Source organism: Petromyzon marinus, chromosome 54, assembly GCF_048934315.1.
Source record: "Petromyzon marinus isolate PM22_M1 ecotype Great Lakes invasive population chromosome 54, UKy_Petmar_22M1.pri1.0, whole genome shotgun sequence".
Taxonomy (NCBI): Eukaryota; Metazoa; Chordata; class Hyperoartia; order Petromyzontiformes; family Petromyzontidae; genus Petromyzon; species Petromyzon marinus.
Window position 1 is genome coordinate 11,526,469 of NC_133720.1, and position 20,531 is coordinate 11,546,999.

Sequence of the window (20,531 nt, forward strand, 5' to 3'; positions counted from 1 at the left end):
CTGGGTGAGTGAGTGAGAGACTGGGCGAGTGAGAGACTGGGTGAGTGAGTGACTGGTTGAGTGAGTGACTGGGTGAGTGACTGGGTGAGTGAGTGACTGTGTGATTGAGTGACTGGGTGAGTGGGTGACGGGGTGAGTGAGTGACTGGGTGACTGAGAGACTGGGTGAGTAAGTGACTGGATGAGTGAATGACTGGGTGAGTGAGTAACTGGGCGAGTGAGTGACTGGGTGACTGGGTGAGTGAGAGACTGAGTGAGTGACTGAGTGAGTGAGAGACTGGGTGAGTGACTGGGTGAGTATGTGACTGGGTGGGTGAGAGACTGGGTGAGTGGGTAACTGGGTGAGTGAGTGACTGGGTGAGTGAGAGACTGGGTGAGTTAATGGGTGAGTGAGAGACTGGGTGAGTGAGTTACTGGGTGAGTGGGTGACTGGGTGAGTGAGTGACTGGGTGAGTAATAGACTGGGTGAGTGAGAGACTTGGTGAGTGAGTGACTTGGTGAGTGACTGAGTGAGTGAGAGACTGGGTGAGTGACTGGGTGAATAAGTGACGGGGAGAGTGAGAGTCTGGGTGAGTGAGTGAGCGGGTGAGTGAATGACTGGTTGAGTGGGAGACTGGGTGAGTGAGCGACTGGGTGAATGACTGCGTGAGTAAGTGAGATGGTGAGTGAGTGAGTGACTGGGTGAGTGAGTGAAAGAATGGGTGAGTGAGTGACTGGGTGAGTGAGTGACTGGGTGAGTGATAGACTGGGTGAGTGAGAGACTTGGTGAGTGAGTGACTTGGTGAGTGACTGAGTGAGTGAGAGACTGGGTGAGTGACTGGGTGAATAAGTGACTGGGTGAGTGAGAGCCTGGGTGAGTGAGTGACCTTTTGAGTCAGTGACTGGTTGAGTGGGAAACTAGGTGATTGAGTGACTGGGTGAGTGACTGTATGAGTGAGTGACTGGGTGAGTGAGTGAGAGACTGGGTGAGTGAGAGACTGGGTGAGTGAGTGACTGGGTGAGTGGGTAACTGGGTGAGTGATTGGGTGAGTGAGTGACTGGTTGAATGAGTGACTCGGTGAGTGAGTGAATGGGTGAGTGAGTGACTGGGTGAGTGACTGGGTGAGTGAGAGACTGGTTGAGTGAGAGACTAAGGGGGTGAGTGACTGGGTGAGTGACTGGGTGAGTGAGTGACTGGGTGAGAGAGTGACTAGGCAAGTGGGCGACTGGGTGAGTGAGTGATTGGGTGAGTGGGCGACTGGGTGACTGGGTGAGTGAGTGACTGGGTGAGTGAGTGATTGGGCGAGTGAGTGACTGGGTGAGTGGGTGACTGGGCGAGTGAGTGACTGGTAAGTTAGTGACTGGATGAGTGAGTGACTGGATGAGAGTGACTGGGTGAGTGGGCGACTGGGTGAGTGAGCGACTGGGTGAGTGATTGACTGGGTGAGTGAGTGATTGGGTGAGTGAGAGACTGGGTGAATGAGAGACTGGGTGAGTGAGAGACTGGGTGAGTGACTAAGTGAGTGAAAGACTGGGTGAGTGACTGGGTGAGTATGTGACTGGGTGAGTGAGAGACTGGGTGAGTGACTGGGTGAATAAATGACTGGGTGAGTGAGGGACTGGGTGAGTGAGTGACCGGGTGAGTGAGTGTCTGGGTGAGTGACTGGGTGAGTAAGTGAGAGTTTGAGTGAGTGAGTGACTGGGTGAGTGAGTGAGAGAATGGGTGAGTGAGTGACTGGGTGAGTGGGAGACTGGGTGAGTGAATGGGTGAGTGAGAGACTGGGTGAGTGAGTGACTGGGTGAGTGATAGACTGGGTGAGTGAGAGTCTTGGTGAGTGAGTGACTGGGAGAGTGACTGAGTGAGTGAGAGACTGGGTGAGTGACTGGGTGAATACGTGACTGGGTGAGAGAGAGACTGGGTGAGTGAGTGACCGGAAGAGTGAGTGATGGGTGAGTAAGTGACTGGGTGAGTAAGTGACTGGGTGAGTAAGTGACTGGGTGAGTGAGTGAGTGACTGGGTGAGTGAGTGAGAGAATGGGTGAGTGAGAGACTCGCTGAGTGAGTGACTGGGTGAGTGAGTGACTGGGTAAGCGAGTGACTGGGTGAGTGAGTGACTGGGTGAGTGAGTGACTGGTTGAATGAGTGACTCGGTGAGTGAGTGAATGGGTGAGTGAGTGACTGGTTGAGTGACTGGGTGAGTGAGAGACTGGGTGAGTGAGAGACTTGGTGAGTGAGTGACTGGGAGAGTGACTGAGTGAGTGAGAGACTGGGTGAGTGACTGGGTGAATACGTGACTGGGTGAGAGAGAGACTGGGTGAGTGAGTGACCGGAAGAGTGAGTGATGGGTGAGTAAGTGACTGGGTGAGTAAGTGACTGGGTGAGTAAGTGACTGGGTGAGTAAGTGACTGGGTGAGTGAGTGAGTGACTGGGTGAGTGAGTGAGAGAATGGGTGAGTGAGAGACTCGCTGAGTGAGTGACTGGGTGAGTGAGTGACTGGGTAAGCGAGTGACTGGGTGAGTGAGTGACTGGGTGAGTGAGTGACTGGTTGAATGAGTGACTCGGTGAGTGAGTGAATGGGTGAGTGAGTGACTGGGTGAGTGACTGGGTGAGTGAGAGACTGGGTGAGTGAGAGACTAGGGGGTGTGAGTGACTGGGTGAGTGACTGGGTGAATAAGAAACTGGGTGAGTGACTGGGCGAGTGGGCGACTGGGTAAGTGAGTGACTGGGTGAGTGGGCGACTGGGTGACTGGTTGAGTAAGTGATTGGGCGAGTGAGTGACTGGGTGTGTGGGTGACGGGGCGAGTGAGTGACTGGTGAGTTAGTGACTGGGTGAGTGAGTGACTGGATGAGTGAGTGACTGGGTGAGTGAGAGACTGGTTGGGTGAGTGACTGGGTGAGTGGTAGACTGGGTGAGTGAGAGACTTGGTGAGTGAGTGACTTGGTGCGTGAGTGACTGGGTGAACGAGTGACTGGGTGAGTGAGTGACTGGGTGAGTGATTGACTGGTTGAATGAGTGACTCGGTGAGTGAGTGAATGGGTGAGTGAGTGACTGGGTGAGTGACTGGGTGAGTGAGAGACTGGGTGAGTGAGAGACTAGGGGGGTGAGTGACTGGGTGAGTGACTGGATGAGTGAGTAACTGGGTGAGTGACTGGGCGAGTGGGCGACTGGGTGAGTGAGTAACTGGGTGAGTGGACGACTGGGTGACTGGTTGAGTGAGTGATTGGGCGAGTGAGTGACTGGGTGAGTGGGTGACTGGGCGAGTGAGTGACTGGTGAGTTAGTGACTGGGTGAGTGAGTGACTGGATGAGTGAGTGACTGGGTGAGTGGTAGACTGGGTGAGTGAGAGACTTGGTGAGTGAGTGACTTGGTGAGTGACTGAGTGAGTGAGTGAGAGACTGGGTGAGTGAGTGAGCGGGTGAGTGAGTGACTGGTTGAGTGGGAGACTGGGTGAGTGAGCGACTGGGTGATTGACTGGGTGAGTAAGTGACTGGGTGAGTGAGTGAGTGAGTGACTGGGTGAGTGAGAGACTGGGTGAGTGAATGGGTGATTGAGAAACTGGGTGAGTTAGTGACTGGGTGAGTGAGTGACTGGGTGAGTGAGTGACTGGGTGAACGAGTGAATGGGTGAGTGAGTGGCTGGGTGAGTGACTTGGTGAGTGACTGGTTGAATGAGTGACTCGGTGAGTGAGTGAATAGGTGAGTGAGTGACTGGGTGAGTGAGAGACTGGGTGAGTGAGAGACTACGGGGGTGAGTGACTGGGTGAGTGACTGGGTGAGTGAGTGACTGGGTGAGTGGGCGAAAGGGTGACAGGGTGAGTGAGTGACTGGGTGAGTGAGTGATTGGGCGAGTGAGTGACTGGGTGAGTGGGTGACTGGACGAGTGAGTGACTGGTGAGTAAGTGACTGGGTGAGTGAGTGACTGGGTGAGTGAGTGCCTGGGTGAGTGACTGGGTGAGTGGGTGACGGGGTGAGTGAGTGACTGGGTGACTGAGAGACTGGGTGAGTAAGTGACTGGATGAGTGAATGACTGGGTGAGTGAGTAACTGGGCGAGTGAGTGACAGGGTGACTGGGTGAGTGAGAGACTGAGTGAGTGACTGAGTGAGTGAGAGACTGGGTGAGTGACTGGGTGAGTATGTGACTGGGTGGGTGAGAGACTGGGTGAGTGGGTAACTGGGTGAGTGAGTGACTGGGTGAGTGAGAGACTGGGTGAGTTAATGGGTGAGTGAGAGACTGGGTGAGTGAGTGACTGGGTGAGTGGGTGACTGGGTGAGTGAGTGACTGGGTGAGTAATAGACTGGGTGAGTGGGAGACTTGGTGAGTGAGTGACTTGGTGAGTGACTGAGTGAGTGAGAGACTGGGTGAGTGACTGGGTGAATAAGTGACTGGGAGAGTGAGAGTCTGGGTGAGTGAGTGACCGGGTAAGTGAATGACTGGTTGAGTGGGAGACTGGGTGAGTGAGCGACTGGGTGAGTGACTGGGTGAGTAAGTGAGAGGGTGAGTGAGTGAGTGAGTGACTGGGTGAGTGAGTGAAAGAATGGGTGAGTGAGTGACTGGGTGAGTGAGTGACTGGGTGAGTGATAGACTGGATGAGTGAGAGACTTGGTGAGTGAGTGACTTGGTGAGTGACTGAGTGAGTGAGAGACTGGGTGAGTGACTGGGTGAATAAGTGACTGGGTGAGTGAGAGCCTGGGTGAGTGAGTGACCGGTTGAGTCAGTGACTGGTTGAGTGGGAAACTAGGTGATTGAGTGACTGGGTGAGTGACTGTATGAGTGAGTGACTGGGTGAGTGAGTGAGAGACTGGGTGAGTGAGAGACTGGGTGAGTGAGTGACTGGGTGAGTGGGTAACTGGGTGAGTGAGTGACTGGGTGAGTGATAGACTGGGTGAGCGAGAGACTTTGTGAGTGAGTGACTTGGTGTGTGACTGAGTGAGTGAGAGACTGGGTGAGTGACTGGGTGAATAAGTGACTGAGTGAGTGAGAGACTGGGTGAGTGAGTGACCGGTTGAGTCAGTGACTGGTTGAGTGGGAGACTGGGTGATTGAGTGACTGGGTGAGTGACTGTATGAGTGAGTGACTGGGTGAGTGAGTGAGAGACTGGGCGAGTGAGAGACTGGGTGAGTGAGTGACTGGTTGAGTGAGTGACTGGGTGAGTGACTGGGTGAGTGAGTGACTGTGTGATTGAGTGACTGGGTGAGTGGGTGACGGGGTGAGTGAGTGACTGGGTGACTGAGAGACTGGGTGAGTAAGTGACTGGATGAGTGAATGACTGGGTGAGTGAGTAACTGGGCGAGTGAGTGACTGGGTGACTGGGTGAGTGAGAGACTGAGTGAGTGACTGAGTGAGTGAGAGACTGGGTGAGTGACTGGGTGAGTATGTGACTGGGTGGGTGAGAGACTGGGTGAGTGGGTAACTGGGTGAGTGAGTGACTGGGTGAGTGAGAGACTGGGTGAGTTAATGGGTGAGTGAGAGACTGGGTGAGTGAGTTACTGGGTGAGTGGGTGACTGGGTGAGTGAGTGACTGGGTGAGTAATAGACTGGGTGAGTGAGAGACTTGGTGAGTGAGTGACTTGGTGAGTGACTGAGTGAGTGAGAGACTGGGTGAGTGACTGGGTGAATAAGTGACGGGGAGAGTGAGAGTCTGGGTGAGTGAGTGAGCGGGTGAGTGAATGACTGGTTGAGTGGGAGACTGGGTGAGTGAGCGACTGGGTGAATGACTGCGTGAGTAAGTGAGATGGTGAGTGAGTGAGTGACTGGGTGAGTGAGTGAAAGAATGGGTGAGTGAGTGACTGGGTGAGTGAGTGACTGGGTGAGTGATAGACTGGGTGAGTGAGAGACTTGGTGAGTGAGTGACTTGGTGAGTGACTGAGTGAGTGAGAGACTGGGTGAGTGACTGGGTGAATAAGTGACTGGGTGAGTGAGAGCCTGGGTGAGTGAGTGACCTTTTGAGTCAGTGACTGGTTGAGTGGGAAACTAGGTGATTGAGTGACTGGGTGAGTGACTGTATGAGTGAGTGACTGGGTGAGTGAGTGAGAGACTGGGTGAGTGAGAGACTGGGTGAGTGAGTGACTGGGTGAGTGGGTAACTGGGTGAGTGATTGGGTGAGTGAGTGACTGGTTGAATGAGTGACTCGGTGAGTGAGTGAATGGGTGAGTGAGTGACTGGGTGAGTGACTGGGTGAGTGAGAGACTGGTTGAGTGAGAGACTAAGGGGGTGAGTGACTGGGTGAGTGACTGGGTGAGTGAGTGACTGGGTGAGAGAGTGACTAGGCAAGTGGGCGACTGGGTGAGTGAGTGATTGGGTGAGTGGGCGACTGGGTGACTGGGTGAGTGAGTGACTGGGTGAGTGAGTGATTGGGCGAGTGAGTGACTGGGTGAGTGGGTGACTGGGCGAGTGAGTGACTGGTAAGTTAGTGACTGGATGAGTGAGTGACTGGATGAGAGTGACTGGGTGAGTGGGCGACTGGGTGAGTGAGCGACTGGGTGAGTGATTGACTGGGTGAGTGAGTGATTGGGTGAGTGAGAGACTGGGTGAATGAGAGACTGGGTGAGTGAGAGACTGGGTGAGTGACTAAGTGAGTGAAAGACTGGGTGAGTGACTGGGTGAGTATGTGACTGGGTGAGTGAGAGACTGGGTGAGTGACTGGGTGAATAAATGACTGGGTGAGTGAGGGACTGGGTGAGTGAGTGACCGGGTGAGTGAGTGTCTGGGTGAGTGACTGGGTGAGTAAGTGAGAGTTTGAGTGAGTGAGTGACTGGGTGAGTGAGTGAGAGAATGGGTGAGTGAGTGACTGGGTGAGTGGGAGACTGGGTGAGTGAATGGGTGAGTGAGAGACTGGGTGAGTGAGTGACTGGGTGAGTGATAGACTGGGTGAGTGAGAGTCTTGGTGAGTGAGTGACTGGGAGAGTGACTGAGTGAGTGAGAGACTGGGTGAGTGACTGGGTGAATACGTGACTGGGTGAGAGAGAGACTGGGTGAGTGAGTGACCGGAAGAGTGAGTGATGGGTGAGTAAGTGACTGGGTGAGTAAGTGACTGGGTGAGTAAGTGACTGGGTGAGTGAGTGAGTGACTGGGTGAGTGAGTGAGAGAATGGGTGAGTGAGAGACTCGCTGAGTGAGTGACTGGGTGAGTGAGTGACTGGGTAAGCGAGTGACTGGGTGAGTGAGTGACTGGGTGAGTGAGTGACTGGTTGAATGAGTGACTCGGTGAGTGAGTGAATGGGTGAGTGAGTGACTGGTTGAGTGACTGGGTGAGTGAGAGACTGGGTGAGTGAGAGACTTGGTGAGTGAGTGACTGGGAGAGTGACTGAGTGAGTGAGAGACTGGGTGAGTGACTGGGTGAATACGTGACTGGGTGAGAGAGAGACTGGGTGAGTGAGTGACCGGAAGAGTGAGTGATGGGTGAGTAAGTGACTGGGTGAGTAAGTGACTGGGTGAGTAAGTGACTGGGTGAGTAAGTGACTGGGTGAGTGAGTGAGTGACTGGGTGAGTGAGTGAGAGAATGGGTGAGTGAGAGACTCGCTGAGTGAGTGACTGGGTGAGTGAGTGACTGGGTAAGCGAGTGACTGGGTGAGTGAGTGACTGGGTGAGTGAGTGACTGGTTGAATGAGTGACTCGGTGAGTGAGTGAATGGGTGAGTGAGTGACTGGGTGAGTGACTGGGTGAGTGAGAGACTGGGTGAGTGAGAGACTAGGGGGTGTGAGTGACTGGGTGAGTGACTGGGTGAATAAGAAACTGGGTGAGTGACTGGGCGAGTGGGCGACTGGGTAAGTGAGTGACTGGGTGAGTGGGCGACTGGGTGACTGGTTGAGTAAGTGATTGGGCGAGTGAGTGACTGGGTGTGTGGGTGACGGGGCGAGTGAGTGACTGGTGAGTTAGTGACTGGGTGAGTGAGTGACTGGATGAGTGAGTGACTGGGTGAGTGAGAGACTGGTTGGGTGAGTGACTGGGTGAGTGGTAGACTGGGTGAGTGAGAGACTTGGTGAGTGAGTGACTTGGTGCGTGAGTGACTGGGTGAACGAGTGACTGGGTGAGTGAGTGACTGGGTGAGTGATTGACTGGTTGAATGAGTGACTCGGTGAGTGAGTGAATGGGTGAGTGAGTGACTGGGTGAGTGACTGGGTGAGTGAGAGACTGGGTGAGTGAGAGACTAGGGGGGTGAGTGACTGGGTGAGTGACTGGATGAGTGAGTAACTGGGTGAGTGACTGGGCGAGTGGGCGACTGGGTGAGTGAGTAACTGGGTGAGTGGACGACTGGGTGACTGGTTGAGTGAGTGATTGGGCGAGTGAGTGACTGGGTGAGTGGGTGACTGGGCGAGTGAGTGACTGGTGAGTTAGTGACTGGGTGAGTGAGTGACTGGATGAGTGAGTGACTGGGTGAGTGGTAGACTGGGTGAGTGAGAGACTTGGTGAGTGAGTGACTTGGTGAGTGACTGAGTGAGTGAGTGAGAGACTGGGTGAGTGAGTGAGCGGGTGAGTGAGTGACTGGTTGAGTGGGAGACTGGGTGAGTGAGCGACTGGGTGATTGACTGGGTGAGTAAGTGACTGGGTGAGTGAGTGAGTGAGTGACTGGGTGAGTGAGAGACTGGGTGAGTGAATGGGTGATTGAGAAACTGGGTGAGTTAGTGACTGGGTGAGTGAGTGACTGGGTGAGTGAGTGACTGGGTGAACGAGTGAATGGGTGAGTGAGTGGCTGGGTGAGTGACTTGGTGAGTGACTGGTTGAATGAGTGACTCGGTGAGTGAGTGAATAGGTGAGTGAGTGACTGGGTGAGTGAGAGACTGGGTGAGTGAGAGACTACGGGGGGTGAGTGACTGGGTGAGTGACTGGGTGAGTGAGTGACTGGGTGAGTGGGCGAAAGGGTGACAGGGTGAGTGAGTGACTGGGTGAGTGAGTGATTGGGCGAGTGAGTGACTGGGTGAGTGGGTGACTGGACGAGTGAGTGACTGGTGAGTAAGTGACTGGGTGAGTGAGTGACTGGGTGAGTGAGTGCCTGGGTGAGTGAGTGACTGGGTGAACGAGTGAATGGGTGAGTGAGTGGCTGGGTGAGTGACTTGGTGAGTGACTGGTTGAATGAGTGACTCGGTGAGTGAGTGAATAGGTGAGTGAGTGACTGGGTGAGTGAGAGACTGGGTGAGTGAGAGACTACGGGGGGTGAGTGACTGGGTGAGTGACTGGGTGAGTGAGTGACTGGGTGAGTGGGCGAAAGGGTGACAGGGTGAGTGAGTGACTGGGTGAGTGAGTGATTGGGCGAGTGAGTGACTGGGTGAGTGGGTGACTGGACGAGTGAGTGACTGGTGAGTAAGTGACTGGGTGAGTGAGTGACTGGGTGAGTGAGTGCCTGGGTGAGTGACTGGGTGAGTGGGTGACGGGGTGAGTGAGTGACTGGGTGACTGAGAGACTGGGTGAGTAAGTGACTGGATGAGTGAATGACTGGGTGAGTGAGTAACTGGGCGAGTGAGTGACAGGGTGACTGGGTGAGTGAGAGACTGAGTGAGTGACTGAGTGAGTGAGAGACTGGGTGAGTGACTGGGTGAGTATGTGACTGGGTGGGTGAGAGACTGGGTGAGTGGGTAACTGGGTGAGTGAGTGACTGGGTGAGTGAGAGACTGGGTGAGTTAATGGGTGAGTGAGAGACTGGGTGAGTGAGTGACTGGGTGAGTGGGTGACTGGGTGAGTGAGTGACTGGGTGAGTAATAGACTGGGTGAGTGGGAGACTTGGTGAGTGAGTGACTTGGTGAGTGACTGAGTGAGTGAGAGACTGGGTGAGTGACTGGGTGAATAAGTGACTGGGAGAGTGAGAGTCTGGGTGAGTGAGTGACCGGGTAAGTGAATGACTGGTTGAGTGGGAGACTGGGTGATTGAGCGACTGGGTGAGTGACTGGGTGAGTAAGTGAGAGGGTGAGTGAGTGAGTGAGTGACTGGGTGAGTGAGTGAAAGAATGGGTGAGTGAGTGACTGGGTGAGTGAGTGACTGGGTGAGTGATAGACTGGATGAGTGAGAGACTTGGTGAGTGAGTGACTTGGTGAGTGACTGAGTGAGTGAGAGACTGGGTGAGTGACTGGGTGAATAAGTGACTGGGTGAGTGAGAGCCTGGGTGAGTGAGTGACCGGTTGAGTCAGTGACTGGTTGAGTGGGAAACTAGGTGATTGAGTGACTGGGTGAGTGACTGTATGAGTGAGTGACTGGGTGAGTGAGTGAGAGACTGGGTGAGTGAGAGACTGGGTGAGTGAGTGACTGGGTGAGTGGGTAACTGGGTGAGTGAGTGACTGGGTGAGTGATAGACTGGGTGAGCGAGAGACTTTGTGAGTGAGTGACTTGGTGTGTGACTGAGTGAGTGAGAGACTGGGTGAGTGACTGGGTGAATAAGTGACTGAGTGAGTGAGAGACTGGGTGAGTGAGTGACCGGTTGAGTCAGTGACTGGTTGAGTGGGAGACTGGGTGATTGAGTGACTGGGTGAGTGACTGTATGAGTGAGTGACTGGGTGAGTGAGTGAGAGACTGGGCGAGTGAGAGACTGGGTGAGTGAGTGACTGGTTGAGTGAGTGACTGGGTGAGTGACTGGGTGAGTGAGTGACTGTGTGATTGAGTGACTGGGTGAGTGGGTGACGGGGTGAGTGAGTGACTGGGTGACTGAGAGACTGGGTGAGTAAGTGACTGGATGAGTGAATGACTGGGTGAGTGAGTAACTGGGCGAGTGAGTGACTGGGTGACTGGGTGAGTGAGAGACTGAGTGAGTGACTGAGTGAGTGAGAGACTGGGTGAGTGACTGGGTGAGTATGTGACTGGGTGGGTGAGAGACTGGGTGAGTGGGTAACTGGGTGAGTGAGTGACTGGGTGAGTGAGAGACTGGGTGAGTTAATGGGTGAGTGAGAGACTGGGTGAGTGAGTGACTGGGTGAGTGGGTGACTGGGTGAGTGAGTGACTGGGTGAGTAATAGACTGGGTGAGTGAGAGACTTGGTGAGTGAGTGACTTGGTGAGTGACTGAGTGAGTGAGAGACTGGGTGAGTGACTGGGTGAATAAGTGACGGGGAGAGTGAGAGTCTGGGTGAGTGAGTGAGCGGGTGAGTGAATGACTGGTTGAGTGGGAGACTGGGTGAGTGAGCGACTGGGTGAATGACTGCGTGAGTAAGTGAGATGGTGAGTGAGTGAGTGACTGGGTGAGTGAGTGAAAGAATGGGTGAGTGAGTGACTGGGTGAGTGAGTGACTGGGTGAGTGATAGACTGGGTGAGTGAGAGACTTGGTGAGTGAGTGACTTGGTGAGTGACTGAGTGAGTGAGAGACTGGGTGAGTGACTGGGTGAATAAGTGACTGGGTGAGTGAGAGCCTGGGTGAGTGAGTGACCTTTTGAGTCAGTGACTGGTTGAGTGGGAAACTAGGTGATTGAGTGACTGGGTGAGTGACTGTATGAGTGAGTGACTGGGTGAGTGAGTGAGAGACTGGGTGAGTGAGAGACTGGGTGAGTGAGTGACTGGGTGAGTGGGTAACTGGGTGAGTGATTGGGTGAGTGAGTGACTGGTTGAATGAGTGACTCGGTGAGTGAGTGAATGGGTGAGTGAGTGACTGGGTGAGTGACTGGGTGAGTGAGAGACTGGTTGAGTGAGAGACTAAGGGGGTGAGTGACTGGGTGAGTGACTGGGTGAGTGAGTGACTGGGTGAGAGAGTGACTAGGCAAGTGGGCGACTGGGTGAGTGAGTGATTGGGTGAGTGGGCGACTGGGTGACTGGGTGAGTGAGTGACTGGGTGAGTGAGTGATTGGGCGAGTGAGTGACTGGGTGAGTGGGTGACTGGGCGAGTGAGTGACTGGTAAGTTAGTGACTGGATGAGTGAGTGACTGGATGAGAGTGACTGGGTGAGTGGGCGACTGGGTGAGTGAGCGACTGGGTGAGTGATTGACTGGGTGAGTGAGTGATTGGGTGAGTGAGAGACTGGGTGAATGAGAGACTGGGTGAGTGAGAGACTGGGTGAGTGACTAAGTGAGTGAAAGACTGGGTGAGTGACTGGGTGAGTATGTGACTGGGTGAGTGAGAGACTGGGTGAGTGACTGGGTGAATAAATGACTGGGTGAGTGAGGGACTGGGTGAGTGAGTGACCGGGTGAGTGAGTGTCTGGGTGAGTGACTGGGTGAGTAAGTGAGAGTTTGAGTGAGTGAGTGACTGGGTGAGTGAGTGAGAGAATGGGTGAGTGAGTGACTGGGTGAGTGGGAGACTGGGTGAGTGAATGGGTGAGTGAGAGACTTGGTGAGTGAGTGACTGGGTGAGTGGGTGACTTGGTGAGTGACTGAGTGAGTGAGAGACTGGGTGAGTGACTGGGTGAATACGTGACTGGGTGAGTGAGAGACTGGGTGAGTGAGTGATCGGTTGAGTCAGTGACTGGTTGAGTGGGAGACTGGGTGAGTGAGTGACTGGGTAAGTGAGTGACTGGGTGAATGAGTGACTTGGTGAGTGAGTGATTGGGTGAGTGAGTGACTGAGTGAGTGAGAGTCTGGGTGAGTGAGTGACTGGGTGAGTAGCTAACTGGGTGAGTGAGTGAATCGGTGAGTGAGTGGATGGGTGAGTGAGTGAATGGGTGAGTGTCTGGGTGAGTGAGAGACTGGGTGAGTGAGAGACTACGGGGTGTGAGTGACTGGGTGAGTGAGTGACTGACTGAGTGACTGACTGGGTGAATGAGTGACTGGGTGAGTAGATAACTGGGTGAGTGAGTGACTGGGTGAGTGAGTGACTGGGCGAGTGAGTGACTGAGTGAGTGAGTGACTGAGTGAGTGAGAGACGAGGTGAGTGAAAGACTTGGTGAGTTAGTGACTTGGTGAGTGACTGGGTGAGTGATTGACTGGGTGAGTGAGAGACTGGGTGAGTGAGTGACTGGGTGAGTGGGAGACTGGGTGAGTGAGTGTCTGAGTGAGTGACTGGGTGAGTGAGTGATAGAATGGGTGAGTGAGAGACTGGGTGATTGAGTGATTGGGTGAGTGAATGACTGGGTGAGTGAGTGACTGAGTGATAAACTGGGTGAGTGAGTGACTGGGTGAATGAGTGACTCGGTGAATGAGTGATTGGGTGAGTGAGAGACTGGATGAGTGACTGGGTGAGTGAGAGACTGGGTGAGTGAGTGACTGGGTGAGTGGGTAACTGGGTGAGTGAGTGACTGAGTGAGTAAGAAACTGGGTGAGTGAGAGACTTGGTGAGTGAGAGACTGGGTCAGTGACTGGGTGTGTGAGTTACTGGGTGAGTGAGAGACTGGGTGAGTGAGTTACCGGTTGAGTCAGTGACTGGTTGAGTGGGAGACTGGGTGAGTGACTGGGTGAGTGACTGTATGAGTGAGTGACTGGGTGAGTGAGTGAGTGAGAGACTTGGTGAGTGATAGACTGGGTTAGTGAGTGACTGGGTGAGTGACTGGGTGAGTGAGAGAATGGGTAAGTGAGAGACTAGGGGGGTGAGTGACTGGGTGAGTGACTGGGTGAGTGAGTGACTGGGTGAGAGGGTGACTGGGCGAGTGGGCGACTGGGTGAGTGAGTAACTGGATGAGTGGGCGACTGTGTGACTGGGTGACTGGGTGAGTGACTGGGTGAGTGAGTGATTGGGCGAGTGAGTGACTGGGTGAGTGGGTGACTGGGCGAGTGAGTGACTGGGTGAGTGAGAGACTGAGTGAGTGAGAGACTGGGTGAGTGAGAGACTGGGTGAGTGAATGAGTGAGTGAGAGACTGAGTGAGTGACTGGGTGAGTGTGTGACTGGGTGAGTGAGAGACTGGGTGAGTGGGTAACTGGGTGAGTGACTGAGTGAGTGAGAGACTAGGTGAGTGACTGGGTGAATAAGGGACTGGGTGAGTGAGAGACTGGGTGAGTGAGTGACTGGGTGAGTGGGTGACTGGGTGAGTGAGTGACTGTGTGAGTGATAGACTGGGTGAGTGAGAGTCTTGGTGAGTGAGTGACTTGGTGAGTGACTGAGTGAGTGAGAGACTGGGTGAGTGACTGGGTGAATAAGTGACTGGGTGAGTGAGAGACTGGGTGAGTGAGTGACCGGGTGAGTGAGTGACTGGTTGAGTGGGAGACTGGGTGAGTGAGTGACTGGGTGAGTGACTGGGTGATTAAGTGAGAGGGTGAGTGAATGAGTGAGTGACTGGGTGAGTGAGTGAGAGAATGGGTGAGTGAGTGACTGGGTGAGTGGGAGACTGGGTGAGTGAATGGGTGAGTGAGAGACTGGGTGAGTGAGTGACTGGGTGAGTGGGTGACTGGGTGAGTGATTGGGTGAGTGAGTGACTGGTTGAATGAGTGACTCGGTGAGTGAGTGAATGGGTGAGTGAGTGACTGGGTGAGTGACTGGGTGAGTGAGAGACTGGTTGAGTGAGAGACTAAGGGGGTGAGTGACTGGGTGAGTGACTGGGTGAGTGAGTGACTGGGTGAGAGAGTGACTAGGCAAGTGGGCGACTGGGTGAGTGAGTGACTGGGTGAGTGGGCGACTGGGTGACTGGGTGAGTGAGTGACTGGGTGAGTGAGTGATTGGGCGAGTGAGTGACTGGGTGAGTGGGTGACTGGGCGAGTGAGTGACTGGTAAGTTAGTAACTGGATGAGTGAGTGACTGGATGAGAGTGACTGGGTGAGTGGGCGACTGGGTGAGTGAGCGACTGGGTGAGTGATTGAATGGGTGAGTGAGTGATTGGGTGAGTGAGAGACTGGGTGAATGAGAGACTGGGTGAGTGAGAGACTGGGTGAGTGACTGAGTGAGTGAAAGACTGGGTGAGTGACTGGGTGAGTATGTGACTGGGTGAGTGAGAGACTGGGTGAGTGACTGGGTGAATAAGTGACTGGGTGAGTGAGAGACTGGGTGAGTGAGTGACCGGGTGAGTGAGTGTCTGGGTGAGTGACTGGGTGAGTAAGTGAGAGGGTGAGTGAGTGAGTGACTGGGTGAGTGAGTGAGAGAATGGGTGAGTGAGTGACTGGGTGAGTGGGAGACTGGGTGAGTGAATGGGTGAGTGAGAGACTTGGTGAGTGAGTGACTGGGTGAGTGGGTGACTTGGTCAGTGACTGAGTGAGTGAGAGACTGGGTGAGTGACTGGGTGAATACGTGACTGGGTGAGTGAGAGACTGGGTGAGTGAGTGATCGGTTGAGTCAGTGACTGGTTGAGTGGGAGACTGGGTGAGTGAGTGACTGGGTAAGTGAGTGACTGGGTGAATGAGTGACTCGGTGAGTGAGTGATTGGGTGAGTAAGTGACTGAGTGAGTGAGAGTCTGGGTGAGTGAGTGACTGGGTGAGTAGCTAACTGGGTGAGTGAGTGAATCGGTGAGTGAGTGGATGGGTGAGTGAGTGAATGGGTGAGTGTCTGGGTGAGTGAGAGACTACGGGGTGTGAGTGACTGGGTGAGTGAGTGACTGACTGAGTGACTGACTGGGTGAATGAGTGACTGGGTGAGTAGATAACTGGGTGAGTGAGTGACTGGGTGAGTGAGTGACTGGGTGAGTAGATAACTGGGTGAGTGAGTGACTGGGTGAGTGAGTGACTGGGCGAGTGAGTGACTGAGTGAGTGAGTGACTGAGTGAGTGAGAGACTGGGTGAGTGAAAGACTTGGTGAGTTAGTGACTTGGTGAGTGACTGGGTGAGTGATTGACTGGGTGAGTGAGAGACTGGGTGAGTGAGTGACTGGGTGAGTGGGAGACTGGGTGAGTGAGTGTCTGAGTGAGTGACTGGGTGAGTGAGTGATAGAATGGGTGAGTGAGAGACTGGGTGATTGAGTGATTGGGTGAGTGAGTGACTGGGTGAGTGAGTGACTGAGTGAGAAACTGGGTGAGTGAGTGACTGGGTGAATGAGTGACTCGGTGAATGAGTGATTGGGTGAGTGGGAGACTGGATGAGTGACTGGGTGAGTGAGTGACTGGGTGAGTGAGTGACTGGGTGACTGGGTGAGTGAGTGACTGGGTGAGTGAGTGATTGGGCGAGTGAGTGACTGGGTGAGTGGGTGACTGGGCGAGTGAGTGACTGGTAAGGTAGTGACTGGATGAGTGAGTGACTGGATGAGAGTGACTGGTTGAGTGGGCGACTGGGTGAGTGAGCGACTGGGTGAGTGATTGACTGGGTGAGTGAGTGATTGGGTGAGTGAGAGACTGGGTGAATGAGAGACTGGGTGAGTGAGAGACTGGGTGAGTGACTGAGTGAGTGAAAGACTGGGTGAGTGACTGGGTGAGTATGTGACTGGGTGAGTAAGTGACTGAGTGAGTGAGAGTCTGGGTGAGTGAGTGACTGGGTGAGTAGCTAACTGGGTGAGTGAGTGAATCGGTGAGTGAGTGGATGGGTGAGTGAGTGAATGGGTGAGTGTCTGGGTGAGTGAGAGACTACGGGGTGTGAGTGACTGGGTGAGTGAGTGACTGACTGAGTGACTGACTGGGTGAATGAGTGACTGGGTGAGTAGATAACTGGGTGAGTGAGTGACTGGGTGAGTGAGTGACTGGGTGAGTAGATAACTGGGTGAGTGAGTGACTGGGTGAGTGAGTGACTGGGCGAGTGAGTGACTGAGTGAGTGAGTGACTGAGTGAGTGAGAGACTGGGTGAGTGAAAGACTTGGTGAGTTAGTGACTTGGTGAGTGACTGGGTGAGTGATTGACTGGGTGAGTGAGAGACTGGGTGAGTGAGTGACTGGGTGAGTGGGAGACTGGGTGAGTGAGTGTCTGAGTGAGTGACTGGGTGAGTGAGTGATAGAATGGGTGAGTGAGAGACTGGGTGATTGAGTGATTGGGTGAGTGAGTGACTGGGTGAGTGAGTGACTGAGTGAGAAACTGGGTGAGTGAGTGACTGGGTGAATGAGTGACTCGGTGAATGAGTGATTGGGTGAGTGGGAGACTGGATGAGTGACTGGGTGAGTGAGTGACTGGGTGAGTGAGTGACTGGGTGACTGGGTGAGTGAGTGACTGGGTGAGTGAGTGATTGGGCGAGTGAGTGACTGGGTGAGTGGGTGACTGGGCGAGTGAGTGACTGGTAAGTTAGTGACTGGATGAGTGAGTGACTGGATGAGAGTGACTGGGTGAGTGGGCGACTGGGTGAGTGAGCGACTGGGTGAGTGATTGACTGGGTGAGTGAGTGATTGGGTGAGTGAGAGACTGGGTGAATGAGAGACTGGGTGAGTGAGAGACTGGGTGAGTGACTGAGTGAGTGAAAGACTGGGTGAGTGACTGGGTGAGTATGTGACTGGGTGAGTGAGAGACTGGGTGAGTGACTGGGTGAATAAGTGAATTGGTGAGTGAGAGACTGGGTGAGTGAGTGACCGGGTGAGTGAGTGTCTGGGTGAGTGACTGGGTGAGTAAGTGAGAGGGTGAGTGAGTGAGTGACTGGGTGAGTGAGTGAGAGAATGGGTGAGTGAGTGACTGGGTGAGTGGGAGACTGGGTGAGTGAATGGGTGAGTGAGAGACTTGGTGAGTGAGTGACTGGGTGAGTGGGTGACTTGGTGAGTGACTGAGTGAGTGAGAGACTGGGTGAGTGACTGGGTGAATACGTGACTGGGTGAGTGAGAGACTGGGTGAGTGAGTGATCGGTTGAGTCAGTGACTGGTTGAGTGGGAGACTGGGTGAGTGAGTGACTGGGTAAGTGAGTGACTGGGTGAATGAGTGACTCGGTGAGTGAGTGAATGGGTGAGTGAGTGACTGAGTGAGTGAGAGTCTGGGTGAGTGAGTGACTGGGTGAGTAGCTAACTGGGTGAGTGAGTGAATCGGTGAGTGAGTGGATGGGTGAGTGAGTGAATGGGTGAGTGTCTGGGTGAGTGAGTGACTGACTGAGTGACTGACTGGGTGAATGAGTGACTGGGTGAGTAGATAACTGGGTGAGTGAGTGACTGGGTGAGTGAGTGACTGGGCGAGTGAGTGACTGAGTGAGTGAGTGACTGAGTGAGTGAGAGACTAGGTGAGTGAAAGACTTGGTGAGTTAGTGACTTGGTGAGTGACTGGGTGAGTGATTGACTGGGTGAGTGAGAGACTGGGTGAGTGAGTGACTGGGTGAGTGGGAGACTGGGTGAGTGAGTGTCTGAGTGAGTGACTGGGTGAGTGAGTGATAGAATGGGTGAGTGAGAGACTGGGTGATTGAGTGATTGGGTGAGTGAATGACTGGGTGAGTGAGTGACTGAGTGAGCAACTGGGTGAGTGAGTGACTGGGTGAATGAGTGACTCGGTGAATGAGTGATTGGGTGAGTGAGAGACTGGATGAGTGACTGGGTGAGTGAGAGACTGGGTGAGTGAGTGACTGGGTGAGTGGGTAACTGGGTGAGTGAGTGACTGAGTGAGTAAGAGACTGGGTGAGTGAGAGACTTGGTGAGTGAGAGACTGGGTCAGTGACTGGGTGTGTGAGTTACTGGGTGAGTGAGAGACTGGGTGAGTGAGTTACCGGTTGAGTCAGTGACTGGTTGAGTGGGAGACTGGGTGAGTGAGTGACTGGGTGAGTGACTGTATGAGTGAGTGACTGGGTGAGTGAGTGAGTGAGAGACTGGGTGAGTGATAGACTGGGTTAGTGAGTGACTGGGTGAGTGAGTGACTGGGTGTGCGAGTAACTGGGTGAGTGAGGGACTTAGTGAGTGAGAGACTGGGTGAGTGAGTGACTGGGTGAGTGACTGAGTGAGTGACTGGGTGAGTGAGGGACTGTGTGAATGAGTGACTCGGTGAGTGAGTGATTGGGTGAGTGATTGACTGGGTGAGTGAGTGATTGGGTGAGTGAGAGACTGGGTGAATGAGAGACTGGGTGAGTGAGAGACTGGGTGAGTGACTGAGTGAGTGAAAGACTGGGTGAGTGACTGGGTGAGTATGTGACTGGGTGAGTGAGAGACTGGGTGAGTGACTGGGTGAATAAGTGACTGGGTGAGTGAGAGACTGGGTGAGTGAGTGACCGGGTGAGTGAGTGTCTGGGTGAGTGACTGGGTGAGTAAGTGAGAGGGTGAGTGAGTGAGTGACTGGGTGAGTGAGTGAGAGAATGGGTGAGTGAGTGACTGGGTGAGTGGGAGACTAGGTGAGTGAATGGGTGAGTGAGAGACTTGGTGAGTGAGTGACTGGGTGAGTGGGTGACTTGGTGAGTGACTGAGTGAGTGAGAGACTGGGTGAGTGACTGGGTGAATACGTGACTGGGTGAGTGAGAGACTGGGTGAATGAGTGACTCGGTGAGTGAGTGATTGGGTGAGTAAGTGACTGAGTGAGTGAGAGTCTGGGTGAGTGAGTGACTGGGTGAGTAGCTAACTGGGTGAGTGAGTGAATCGGTGAGTGAGTGGATGGGTGAGTGAGTGAATGGGTGAGTGTCTGGGTGAGTGAGAGACTACGGGGTGTGAGTGACTGGATGAGTGAGTGACTGACTGAGTGACTGACTGGGTGAATGAGTGACTGGGTGAGTAGATAACTGGGTGAGTGAGTGACTGGGTGAGTGAGTGACTGGGTGAGTAGATAACTGGGTGAGTGAGTGACTGGGTGAGTGAGTGACTGGGCGAGTGAGTGACTGAGTGAGTGAGTGACTGAGTGAGTGAGAGACTGGGTGAGTGAAAGACTTGGTGAGTTAGTGACTTGGTGAGTGACTGGGTGAGTGATTGACTGGGTGAGTGAGAGACTGGGTGAGTGAGTGACTGGGTGAGTGGGAGACTGGGTGAGTGAGTGTCTGAGTGAGCGACTGGGTGAGTGAGTGATAGAATGGGTGATTGAGAGACTGGGTGATTGAGTGATTGGGTGAGTGAGTGACTGGGTGAGTGAGTGACTGAGTGAGAAACTGGGTGAGTGAGTGACTGGGTGAATGAGTGACTCGGTGAATGAGTGATTGGGTGAGTGGGAGACTGGATGAGTGACTGGGTGAGTGAGAGACTGGGTGAGTGAGTGACTGGGTGAGTGGGTAACTGGGTGAATGAGTGACTGAGTGAGTAAGAGACTGGGTGAGTGAGAGACTGGGTGAGTGGGTGACTGGGTGAGTGATTGGGTGAGTGAGTGACTGGTTGAATGAGTGACTCGGTGAGTGAGTGAATGGGTGAGTGAGTGACTGGGTGAGTGACTGGGTGAGTGAGAGACTGGTTGAGTGAGAGACTAAGGGGGTGAGTGACTGGGTGAGTGACTGGGTGAGTGAGTGACTGGGTGAGAGAGTGACTAGGCAAGTGGGCGACTGGGTGAGTGAATGGGTGAGTGAGAGACTTGGTGAGTGAGTGACTGGGTGAGTGGGTGACTTGGTGAGTGACTGAGTGAGTGAGAGACTGGGTGAGTGACTGGGTGAATACGTGACTGGGTGAGTGAGAGACTGGGTGAGTGAGTGATCGGTTGAGTCAGTGACTGGTTGAGTGGGAGACTGGGTGAGTGAGTGACTGGGTAAGTGAGTGACTGGGTGAATGAGTGACTCGGTGAGTGAGTGAATGGGTGAGTGAGTGACTGAGTGAGTGAGAGTCTGGGTGAGTGAGTGACTGGGTGAGTAGCTAACTGGGTGAGTGAGTGAATCGGTGAGTGAGTGGATGGGTGAGTGAGTGAATGGGTGAGTGTCTGGGTGAGTGAGTGACTGACTGAGTGACTGACTGGGTGAATGAGTGACTGGGTGAGTAGATAACTGGGTGAGTGAGTGACTGGGTGAGTGA

The 20,531-nt window shown here is 53.9% G+C and overlaps 1 protein-coding gene across 1 annotated transcript in view; it reads right to left on the bottom strand.

Annotated features, from left to right (window-relative positions):
- LOC116954072 (uncharacterized) overlaps positions 1 to 20,531 on the bottom strand; it is a 280,326-nt gene that overhangs the window by 117,616 nt on the left and 142,179 nt on the right. The gene's annotated exons all lie outside the window — the stretch shown is intronic.